We start from the raw sequence: 11052 nt of genomic DNA, 5'->3' as shown, positions 1-11052 counted from the left end.
GGTAAATACTCAATAAGCACCAATTAATTTTACTCTCACAAAGAAATAAAGGACAAAAAAGAAATAGGTGGAGCGTGTTTCCTGCTTATAAGGAAAACTACCACCACTGTGTAGACAATGGCACAGTGGATATCAGTCTCTAACCCATCAGATGAGTTTCTCTGTCTCATCTGGGGAAGAATAAGAGACAGAGAGAATACGAATGTGCTATCATCTGCCCTTCCCCTAACCCCTCCAGCAAGAAAGAGATAGGAATGAGTACCCTGTGTTCTGTAGAAACTTGAGGTGTTGAGAATAAGGGCTCCCTCCCTACCAGATATCAGAGCAGTAGAAGGAAGCCATAAGTATTGTGCAGAAGGACTTCCCAGACAACTTAGCTGCAAGCATTGAAGAAGGCATCTTTTAGGAGAGGTGTCAAATGTTGAGGAAACTGGGAGTGTGACACACTTGATAGTGAATTCCTGCATAATCATCTCACTGGCATGTGAGGGCGAGGCAGCAGCTCTACCTAGTGAGTTCGTTTGCATTCATTTGCGGTGTTTAGCCAGTCTCTGGCACATATCAATCCCTCGGTAAGTATTTACTGAATGAAATTCTACATATTTAATGTTTGTATGAGCAAACATTTGTATGGTTTCAGAGAACATTTATTATGTCTTGGCATATTACGGTATGAAATGAGTTTCAAGAACGAAATTCTGATTTATAACATTCATTCCTTATAAATGTTTAACTTTTTGTGATTCAACTTGTGAATGTTATCAAGGAACCAAGTAAGTCATAAAGGAAGGAGAGGCTTCCATATGACATCCTAAGAGGAATTTATCCCATTTATCCTTGTACAAATGACATTCAACAACTTCAGAAACCTCCAACAGAAGTTTCAGAGAAGTAAAAATGTTCTTTGCACTGTTTTTTTATTTTTAATAAAAATTAAAGATTTTTTTTAAAACATAACTATAAAATCAGCTTTCAGTTATGTCAGAATGAAGAGATCAGCAATAGAAAAACCAAGCATCTGGACAAAAGTGACAAAAGCATCCAGGGAGCTAGAAATCTACCAGACACAGGCAGCAAGTGGAAGAACTCCTAGAGATTCAAGGAGAAACAGCAGAAGGCTAATTCTTTTTCCCCCAACTCCCATCAGTTCAGTCAGCAAGAATGGTAGCTTTCCAGTTTGGAGTTGGCCAAAACCCAGTGGCTTTGCTACCAGAGGAAAAAGATTTAAAAATTTTTAAATGTCAAAATTTAGGATAGAGAAGTAGCTTAAAATCTTGTGTCTTTGCATATTAAAAGTAGCAAATTCCGTTAGAAATGAAAAGGGAAGGGCCACAGCTTTGTTAGCCCAAGGACGCAGTCCCAGTTAGGGTGAGCAGCAAACCAACCAGAGTGCTATGGGGGAGAGCCTGGAAGTGCAGAGACACGTTCTCCACATGTCTCTGGCTGACGGAGAATTCAAAAAAAAACTAACCCAGAAAAAGGAAAAAACAAAAAGGAGAAACATAAGACTAAAATCAAGTTGGGACAAATAGAAAATAAATCACAAAATGGTATACCTCGATTCAACTTTAACATGCATTAAATATTACTGTATTAAACACTCCAAATAAAAGGCACAGATTTCAAAATGGTGTTTTGTTTTTTCTCAAAATGGTTTTGAAAAACAGCAAAACCAAGCATATGATTTGCAAGAGATACTCTTAACTATAAAAACAGTAATAATGAAAGTAAATAGATGGAAAATTATATAACAGGAAAATATTCAGCATAAGAAAACTAGAGTGGTTCTATTACTACAGCTGGCAAAAAAAAAAAAAAAATCAAAGCAGGAAGTATTACCAGAGATAAAGTAAGATACCTCATAATGACAAAAAAATGAAAACTAAATAGTCTTATCTTTTTATACCCCAATAACTGAATTCACAAAGCAAAACTAACAAAGAAGTAAACAAATCTCCAAAGTTGAAGACTTAACACCTTCTTCTCAATAGTCTAGAACAATTAGACAAGAAATCAGTAAAGTTTAGAAGATTTTAACAATACTATATGCCTTTACTTAACACTAATCAGAACACTAGGCCCAACCACTGCAGAATACATACTCTTTTCAAGTGTACATGGAATGTTTACCAAGATAAGCCATATTTTGAGCCACAAAACATCTTTATATATTTCAAAAAATTGAAATCTTATAAAATGTCATCTGACCACAGAAACAACTAACTAAGAAATCAGAAACAGATACATATTTTTAGAAAATCCCCAAACATTTGGAAGTTAAACAAAGAAGAAATCACAAAGGAAATTAGAAAATTCTTTGATGTCAATGATTGAGAAAATACAACTTCAAAATTTATAGGATGTAGCAAAAGCAGCACTCGGAGAGAAATGGTAGATATATGTACTCATATTAGAAAAGAGGCTTCAAAGCAGTCACTGAGTTCCCGCTTAAGGAAGACACAGAAAGGCAAAGTAAACCTGAAGGAAGTAGTAGGAGAGATGTTTTAAGATACAAAAGAGCAGACATTAATGAAACAGAAAGCTTAAAATTATAGAGAAGATTCACAAGAACAAAATTACATTCTTTGAAAAGACTGGTTAAAATCACATCATTATGATACTTGCCATCATTACAATTTTAAAGCCTAAATATTAAAACTTAACAGGTTTCACACATTTAAGAGCTAACTCATTTAATAATCAAAAGTAAGTATGGGCTTCATTTAATAGTAACATGAGCTAGCTGCAGGGAAGCTTCTCTCAAGGTGGTCCTTTTTTCTTCTTTTATGACAGAACTCTATTAAAGCATATTAGTAAATATCAGATTTAAGAGAATTACTACACTGAACTGAGCAGCCACCAAATGCAATGTGGTACCAGCTGATATAAGGGCCTCTGCTCTCAGGGGGTTATAACCAACTAAGGCAAGAAGTCACAGATACATTCTGCAGTGTAATTTATAGATGAGGTAAAAAAGTGTTCCAAAATTCTAAGGCAGACATTGGAATTCTGACCATAGCAAGTATAATATATGGAGCCTCAGAGTAATTATAGGATCTGGAACAGCTGGCACTCGAATTTAGTGATCCCCCCAGTTGCTGGAACCTGCCATTTCTGGGAAGTTAAAATTTGCGTCACTGCTTCTACTTGTGATAAAATGAAACCACTTTCAAAGAGAAGGTTCCTATTCCTAGCCTTCTGTATGACTTCTACTACCTGCACTCAAAGATGAAAAGGGAGAAGGTTCCTCTAAGACGTCCTCATGGGGATCAGAGTGTCACCTCCATGCTCTTGCCCTGAGTACCTCTGAGCACACCCCAGAAGAGGTGTGCTAAGAGATTTTTGAGAAAGACCTTGTGGCTGGCTGATAGACACCTATTTTCCTCAGGTTCCACCTGAATTTATATAGCCAGTGCATCACTCTTTTATTTTGTCCTCTCTGTTCCTGTTTTTAAATATAAAAATTCTCTGTAGAGGGGGTAAAATACTAAACGAATTCACACTAACAAATACCTGGCCAGGCATGGTGACTTATGCCTGTAATCTCAGCATTTTGGGAGACCAAGACAGGCAGATTACTTGAGTCCCAGTGTTCAAGACCAGCCTGGGCAACATAGTGAGGCCTCATCTCTACAAACAAACAAACAAATTAGCCAAGCATGGTGGCACACACCTGTAGTCTCAGGAGGCTGAGGTGAGAGGATCACTTGAGCCCAGGAGGTTGAGGCTGCAGTGAGTTATGACCATACCACTGCATTCCAGCCGGGGAGACAGAGCAAGACCCTGTCTCAAAAAAAAAAAAAAAAAAAAAAAAAAGGAAAAGAAAAGAAGAAACTCTTCAGGCTGATCAGATCTGCTTTTCTCTGATGAGTAGCTTAGGAGCTCTACGTTTCCGGTTGCTACAATAGACAAAGCATAGAATGGAGGTCAAGGCCTCAAATTTCTCAAGCTGGGCTTAAGAATGAGAGTGTGTTTTCCGGTTGTTTTCTTAACTCATTTCACTATAGAGCCATGCCTGATATTAACAGTACAGTTCTAGACTAGAGAGGACTGGCACTCCTACAGCCTTCTTCTGTCTTCTAGCCGGGACTTCACACCACAGACCCAGAGGAAAAGAGACCCAAATATCCCTGCAGAAACCCGAGAATAGTCCCTTTATCTCAGTGGTTTCGTAATCTGGTTTTCATTTCCTGTTTCTGCTGTAAATAATTCACCATATTTTATAACAGAGGGAAGGCCAGGTCCTTGTGAGCCAGGAGGGCTTTGAGAGATGATGAAAGCTATGTATTTTACCATAACCTAAGGACTTCTGGCAAGGTGCCTTACCCGAGCTGGAGTCCTGCCTTTTTTCCCTGGACATGGTAATATCTGTCAGTGCAGAAAGACCTACTTTTGATCTTGGAAATAAGTGTCCTGAGGTGAGTTCTTAACCCTTTCCAGCCTTCCCACCCTCTTTGGCTGTAGTCATGGCCTTCTAATCTGTATTTCTCAAGGGACCTGCAGGCCCCAGATATAGCCCATGCTGTCCTCCTACTCCAGAGCACATTATTCAGGCTCCTTTCACTGGAAACTGAAATCCAGTATTTCACTTACTCTTTTTCTTCCCAATATCCTCATGACGTTTAATATTTCACTTAGAGTAGGTCCTCGCTGCCCAAGGCCCAAGTCCACCTTCTATCCAGTGGGATTTATAATCCAGTGCTTCCTAGCCCTAGCAGAATCCCATGTGGATAATCAGAAACATGACTGGAAAAAGGATGGAGCACTATGACTATGGGTCCCTGTCTCCACTGCTGGCAGTAAACCTCCAGCATTGAGCTTTGTAAGCATCTTACATTCTGCAGTTGGTTGAAAACAGCAAAGCAGGCATCCACTTGAGAAATGTTAACCCCTAGGAAATACCAGCCCTAAGTCTTTCTCATCCCTTGGGAAGTACAAATTGGGTAGAGAAGAAACAGATTAAAAACATACAAAATAAATCATACTTAGATATTTTGGCTTTCCTCACCAGGGCTGGATTAAAGTGTGTACTTCAAAATAATAATAATTTAAGTCAATAAATAAATGGCAAGGCGTGGTGGCTCATATCTGTAATCGCAGCACTTTGGGAGGCCAAGTCGGGTGGATCAGGAGGTCAGGAGATCAAGACCATCCTTCCCAACACTGTGAAATCCTGTCTCTACTAAAAATACAAAAATTAGCCAGGCGTGGTGGCATGCGCCTGGTCCTGGCTACTCAGGAAGCTGAAGCAGGAGAATCGCCCGGGAGGCGGAGGTTGCAGTGAGCCAAGATTGCGCCACTGCACTCCAGCCTGGGCGACAGAGCAAGACTCCATCTCAAAAATAAATAAATAAATGTAAGGAAGTCCAAATGTTCACATGAAGATGACTGTGGTCATTTTTTGGCAATCCCCAGTTCTCTTTTCCACCTGTCTGCTCAATTGTTGTCTCCCTTTCCCTCTCTTGCTGGGGCCCATGTCCCAGCATTACTGTTGCCAGAAGCTTGTACTTTGTTTGCTGTTTAGGTAGGAGCAGGTACTTCCACAAAGCATCTTTGTAAACAAAGCAAGTAGAAGAAACATATGCTGATATCTGCCGCATTTGGCTTTTGTTGATTCTGTTCACTTGGAGGCAGCTGCTGCTGAGGAATAAGAAGATTGAGGCTAAAGAGTGAGGACCACTCCCTGCTGGCAGAACCTGGGAGAGGAAAGAGCCCACGGTTGGTCCATCCTCCCTATTCCTGGTCAGTCATCTGTTCTGAGATCAGAGCAGTGGGGTCACACTCCAAAGAACTGTGCTCAGCCCCTTCATCTGACACCCTTCCCCTCTCTTCCTGAGTGCCTGCCTGCCTCTTCCATAACCATGATGGTGATTGGCATTGTCATGAATCAATACTTTGCTCACTTTCACATCAAGTAACACTATCCAGGGAGGAGGTTTCAACAAAGGAGGAAGTATTAGGAGATCCAGTTTCCAATTAACATTGCCTCTAGTGGTAAAGGACAGAGACCCTCAGACTGATGAAATAGGCTCAGAATTACCTAGACAAAGCAGATATTTGTCACTCTCTTCCCCTTCTCTTGTGTTTTACAGTGAAGTCAGATGAGCAAAAAGTGTAGGGGAATATAATGAGAGTAAATACGGTAATCTCTTCATGTGCTAGCTTAAGCGCTGGACTTGGGACTTAGGAGTGGCAATGGGGCCACTTAGAGCTTACATCTGACTTTGACTGAAATGTAGGTGAGAGATAAGATTGTCTCATATCCGGGGAAATCATAACCCAGGACTAGGACGGGAAGAAGAAACACTGGCTTTACTTCAGCGGGAGCCTCGGCATGTGCCTGCAAGCCAAGTGTTCACAGCTAACACTCCTGTGCTGAACAAGGCAGCGGCTCCTCGGTAAACCTCCTCCTTCATAATCCTTTGCTCCTGATTGTTCAAAGTGGACCCCAGGGGAGAAGTTAGAGCAAAGAAGTTACCACCGCCAAGCAGGTATGGTTTTTCTCTCTTCCTCTTTTGCTGGGGGCTGACCGCCCTTCAGCTCCGTGCAAAAGATGTGTAGGAACACAAATATACCTTCTCTTTGAGGTCAGCATCATAGTGGGTCATGAATCATGTTCGCCTTGCTGCTGTCTCCTCATTTCCAGGTTGGAAAAAAAGAAAGCATGAAAACAATCACTTAATGTTGAGCCCCATTACTGATGCTCTCTGGTCCTGCACTGGCCTCCTAGAAAAATCATCACAGGAAGCCTCAACTCTGCATTAGTTACCACAAGTCACACATACAATCAGCTCCCTGTTACAGAGCTAGAGTCCCTGGACCCAGGAAATACCACTCCCCAGGACTGTGGGAACTGGGAACTATGGGAACTGGGAGCAACTCAGTCCTGATTCCTTGTGGCCTGCTGGGTTAGTGCTGGCAGCCCCCTGAGGCCAAGGACAACAGCATGACAGTCACCAGGCCTCACCCCTCAGGAAGGGATCCCTCAGAGCCCCTGCCACACCCCTGCACAGCCCTGCAGCTGAGTCGGTGTCAGACCAGTGAGTTTTCTACCTCTACTAGTGAAAAGGCACCTTGTCCCACAGAACCAAGTCTTGCCTGAATGTGCTCAGTGCCACCAAGCCCTTCTTCTCTCCACATTACAGCCCAGCTCGGCTGAGGCTATGGCCAGAGGCACTGCTTTAAGGCTATTCTATATCTAGGACAGGTCAACAGACACCTCTGAGTCCACTGAGTCTTGACTCAATGAATCAGCTATAGCAGGCACTATTCCCCTCCCACATGGCCTCTAATGAAATGGCCAGAGTTGAAAGGATTCTAAGGGAGGCCTCAGTGGCTTACTTAATTAGTTGGTTAATGGGAAAGATTATTTTTCTGTACATTTTTTAAATGCGCATGCTTTAAAAATATTTTAGTTATGTAATAAAAGTCTAAACCTGGGTTGACAAACCATGGCTCACAGGCTAACTCTGGCCCACCAGCTGTTTTTATAAAGGAAGCTTTATAGGAATACAGCCATGCCCATTTGTTATGTATTGTATCTTTTTGCCCTACAACAGCAAAATTGACCAGTTGCAAAAGAGACAGTATGGCCCACAAAGCCTAAAATATTAACTACCTGGACTTTGACAGAAACAGTGCCAACTTCTAATCTAAAAGTTTTCAACTTGTGTCACAATTATTCTGGAATAAACCCAAGAAACCACAAAACTGACTAGACTATGTTTTTTAGGTAATAACTGTTAAAATTATAAAGTAATACATGATTTTGTGCTCCTTGAAAATGAGAAAGCAGTATAAATAAACCTAAATTAACCTTTGGCCATTCTGTCAATCCTGATCTCTGGTTTCCCCAAAATCACTTAGCATGATATATTTACTGCCAGACCGTGTGTGTGTGTGTGTGTGTGTGTGTGTGTGTGTGTGTGTGTTCATCTATGCATAGATGTACTAATAAACATGTGTTATCATGTCATTCTAATTCCGTTTTTCCACTCAGCAATATGACTTGGAGACTTTCCATAGCTGCATAGAACTCATTTCATTATTTTAACTGCTATGTCATATTTCACAGTGTATACTTCTTTTATTTAGCCATCTTCTTTTTGATAGATATTTAAGCTTTTCCAATTTTTCAGTCTTACCAATGAACCTCACTGCATCTGTCTGCTTGTACACATGTGCAAGTATTTCACTGGAGGAACTATTGGGAGGTTGAATTGCCGTATCACAAGATCTATGTGGTTCAGTTTCTGACTGCCAAGCAGCCCTCCACAGTGCCGGAACCGATTATAATTTCACCAGCAGAGAAGGGTAGTTACTGTTCCTCCACATTCCAAACAATGCTTGCTGTTTATTCGGTATTTTATCATTTTTTCCATTTGAATAAGAGCAAATGATAACCCATTATTTCAATATTTTAATTTCCCTATTAATGAAGTTGAGCATTCTTTTTATAGGACCCCTCTGGGCCATTATATTTCTCTTCTTAAATGACCTATTAATATTCTTAGCTTATTTTATGTTGGATTTTTTAAATCCTTTGTGGGAATTTGTTACTTATTCTCAATGTAAATTATTTGATGTGCATGTAATATTCTCCCTAAGCCTGTCACTTGTGTTTTAACTTTAAATCATACTTTTTTAGCCAATAGAATTTTTTACTTATTGTTGTCATATTTTGATGTACTTGAATCTGTCAATTTCCCCCTCTATGGATTTTATTGCTATCTAAAAGATTTCTCAACCACCAAGATTATGAAGCTACTGTGGTGCACCTTTCTGTAATGCTTTTATTTAAAAAGTAAGTCTTTATTCACCTGGCACTTATTGCAATACATTATTTTGATACTATTTATTGAAAAGTTCATATTTTTCCTATTTGTTTGAAATGTCACCTCTGTCATATACTAAACTCCCACTTACAAACATGTTCACTTCTGGATACTCTGTCCTTTTATATCTGTTTCCTATTCCTGAGCCAATTTCCACTATAATGTTTACCTTTTCTGCTTGATTTTTACCCTGATAAATAGAAAATCTATTTTGTGTTTTGATATTTTTCCTGGTTACCTTACAGAATTCTCTTAATAGTTATTAAAGCTTATCAGTTGATTCCTTCAGAATTTCTAGATAGACAAACATATCATTTATATATAGTAAAAGTTTTGTTCCTTCCTTTCAAATCTTTACAAACCTTAATTTTTTGTGTTTCATTGGTTTTTCTTGGCCATTCTGCATAATGCTGAGTAGTAGCCATGAAAGAAGATAGCCTCAGAGCTGATACAGTTGTGTGGGTTGTATACTGCACAATTCTAGGGGGTGCTGTTTACAAACACTTAGATGTCCTAGGTGTTCTTGTCATGTTTCGGAGATTGATCCATTTCTATTTTGTACTATGAGCTCATTTTTCTTGGAACTTTCTCTTTGGGATTCATTGAGATTAACACTGTTTTCCTATAGAGGACTTCTTTTTGCTTTTGCCAAGAGCCTGAGGACAGAAACATCTGGGACCACCATAAGCTTATGGTCTATTGGCCACACAAATAAGATGAATTCTGCCACAAACTTACCTTTTTTTTTTTTTTTTTTTTGAGATGGAGTTTCGCTCTTGTTACCCAGGCACGATCTCACCTCACTGCAACCTCCGCCTTCTGGGTTCAGGCAATTCTCCTGCCTCAGCCTCCTGAGTAGCTGGGATTACAGGCACGTGCCACCATGCTCAGCTAATTTTTTGTATTTTTAGTAGAGACGGGGTTTCACCATGTTGACCAGGACCGTCTCCATCTGTTGACCTCGTGATCCACCCGCCTCGGCAAAGTGCTGGGATTACAGGCTTGAGCCTCCATGCCCGGCCCAAACTTACCTTATTACAGGCCTGTTGTTAAGAATCTCAAAGAAGCCTTTTCTTTTTGCTCCACCCAGAGTGAAGGCTGAGAAGGCCTGGGACAGACCTGTCTCCCTCCATAGTTCCTACTGAGGATGTTACCCATAGGGGATCCTGAGTTTATAATCTCTAATCTGGTTAGAGATTATAGGCTTTGCATCCTATGCTACCATTAAAATCCAGGCTCCAGGCCTACAGGAGTCCAGAAAACCCCAGGATGATCACTGACTCCCCTTTCTCATGCCTCTGGCTTAGCATTATCTCATAAATTGTGGCCTCTTGAGACTTCCTTTACTTTCCTACCAGTGCAATCCTGCATGAAAAATGATATTCTTAAAACTTTATCTAGTATTTTTAGGTGCTCTATGCCAGGAGGATTTTCTCCAACCACCTTCTCCATCATAGTGCCAGCAATAAAATATTTATTTTTTATTTTAATAAGATTGATCCTAATGGTTCTCCAATAAGATACATAGTAAAAGTGTTTGGTAACTATTCTATATCAAGTTAGTGAAGTTCTCTTCTATTCCTCTTGGATAACCAAGAATTATAAATTATGAATGAGTACTGAGTTTTATTAAATGCTCTTTGGCATTTATTAATTTCCTTATCTTATTTCCATAGCTAATTATACAGCTCATCCCAAGGGTAATGGAAGCAGAGATGACCCAATAGTCACTAGGACCCTTGGAATGCAGACCCATGATTTTTTCAATAAAAAGAACAATAAATTCAGGGAATGTGGACATTAATTCAAATTCTTAGTATGGCTGCCATTTTCTGTTCACTGAGCCATCAGTCTCTTATCCTCACACTTCAGATACTAGTGTCCTGGGCACAACCTGGGCAGGTAATAAGGAGTGTGTAGGGAATGCCTCTTGCACACAGGGGCCTTTTAGATTGCACGACTTGAAGGGGGCTGGGAAAAGTTCCCTGCAACACCTCCTGAACCTCTATGAAACATTGATACAACAAACTGAATATCCAATTGGAAACTGACAGTCCTGATTGAGCTGTGCAAGCTGGAAGCTGCAGAGGACGTCGCGCACCAGCTCTTAGGCTCCCAGAACATCACCTATGGGGCAATCTGTACTCCTCCAGCTGCCTCAGTGAGGGTCCACCCTGCCTGCACTTCCACGGGCCAACTGGGCCACAGCACTGATGAT

At 40.5% G+C, this 11052-nt stretch overlaps 1 protein-coding gene across 1 annotated transcript in view; it reads left to right on the top strand.

Annotated features, from left to right (window-relative positions):
* The first annotated feature begins 6276 nt into the window (after positions 1 to 6276).
* The window catches only part of NR1I2 (nuclear receptor subfamily 1 group I member 2), a 27323-nt gene continuing 22547 nt past the window's right edge, over positions 6277 to 11052 (top strand). Inside the window, exon 1 of the mRNA XM_008982382.5 lies at positions 6277 to 6491. The gene's annotated coding sequence lies outside the window, so the exon portion shown is untranslated. The remainder of the gene's footprint in view (positions 6492 to 11052) is intronic.

This window comes from Callithrix jacchus, chromosome 15, assembly GCF_049354715.1.
Source record: "Callithrix jacchus isolate 240 chromosome 15, calJac240_pri, whole genome shotgun sequence".
Classification (NCBI taxonomy): Eukaryota; Metazoa; Chordata; class Mammalia; order Primates; family Cebidae; genus Callithrix; species Callithrix jacchus.
The sequence above is the reverse complement of the archived record's forward strand: the minus strand, read 5'-3'. Positions and strand labels throughout refer to the sequence as shown.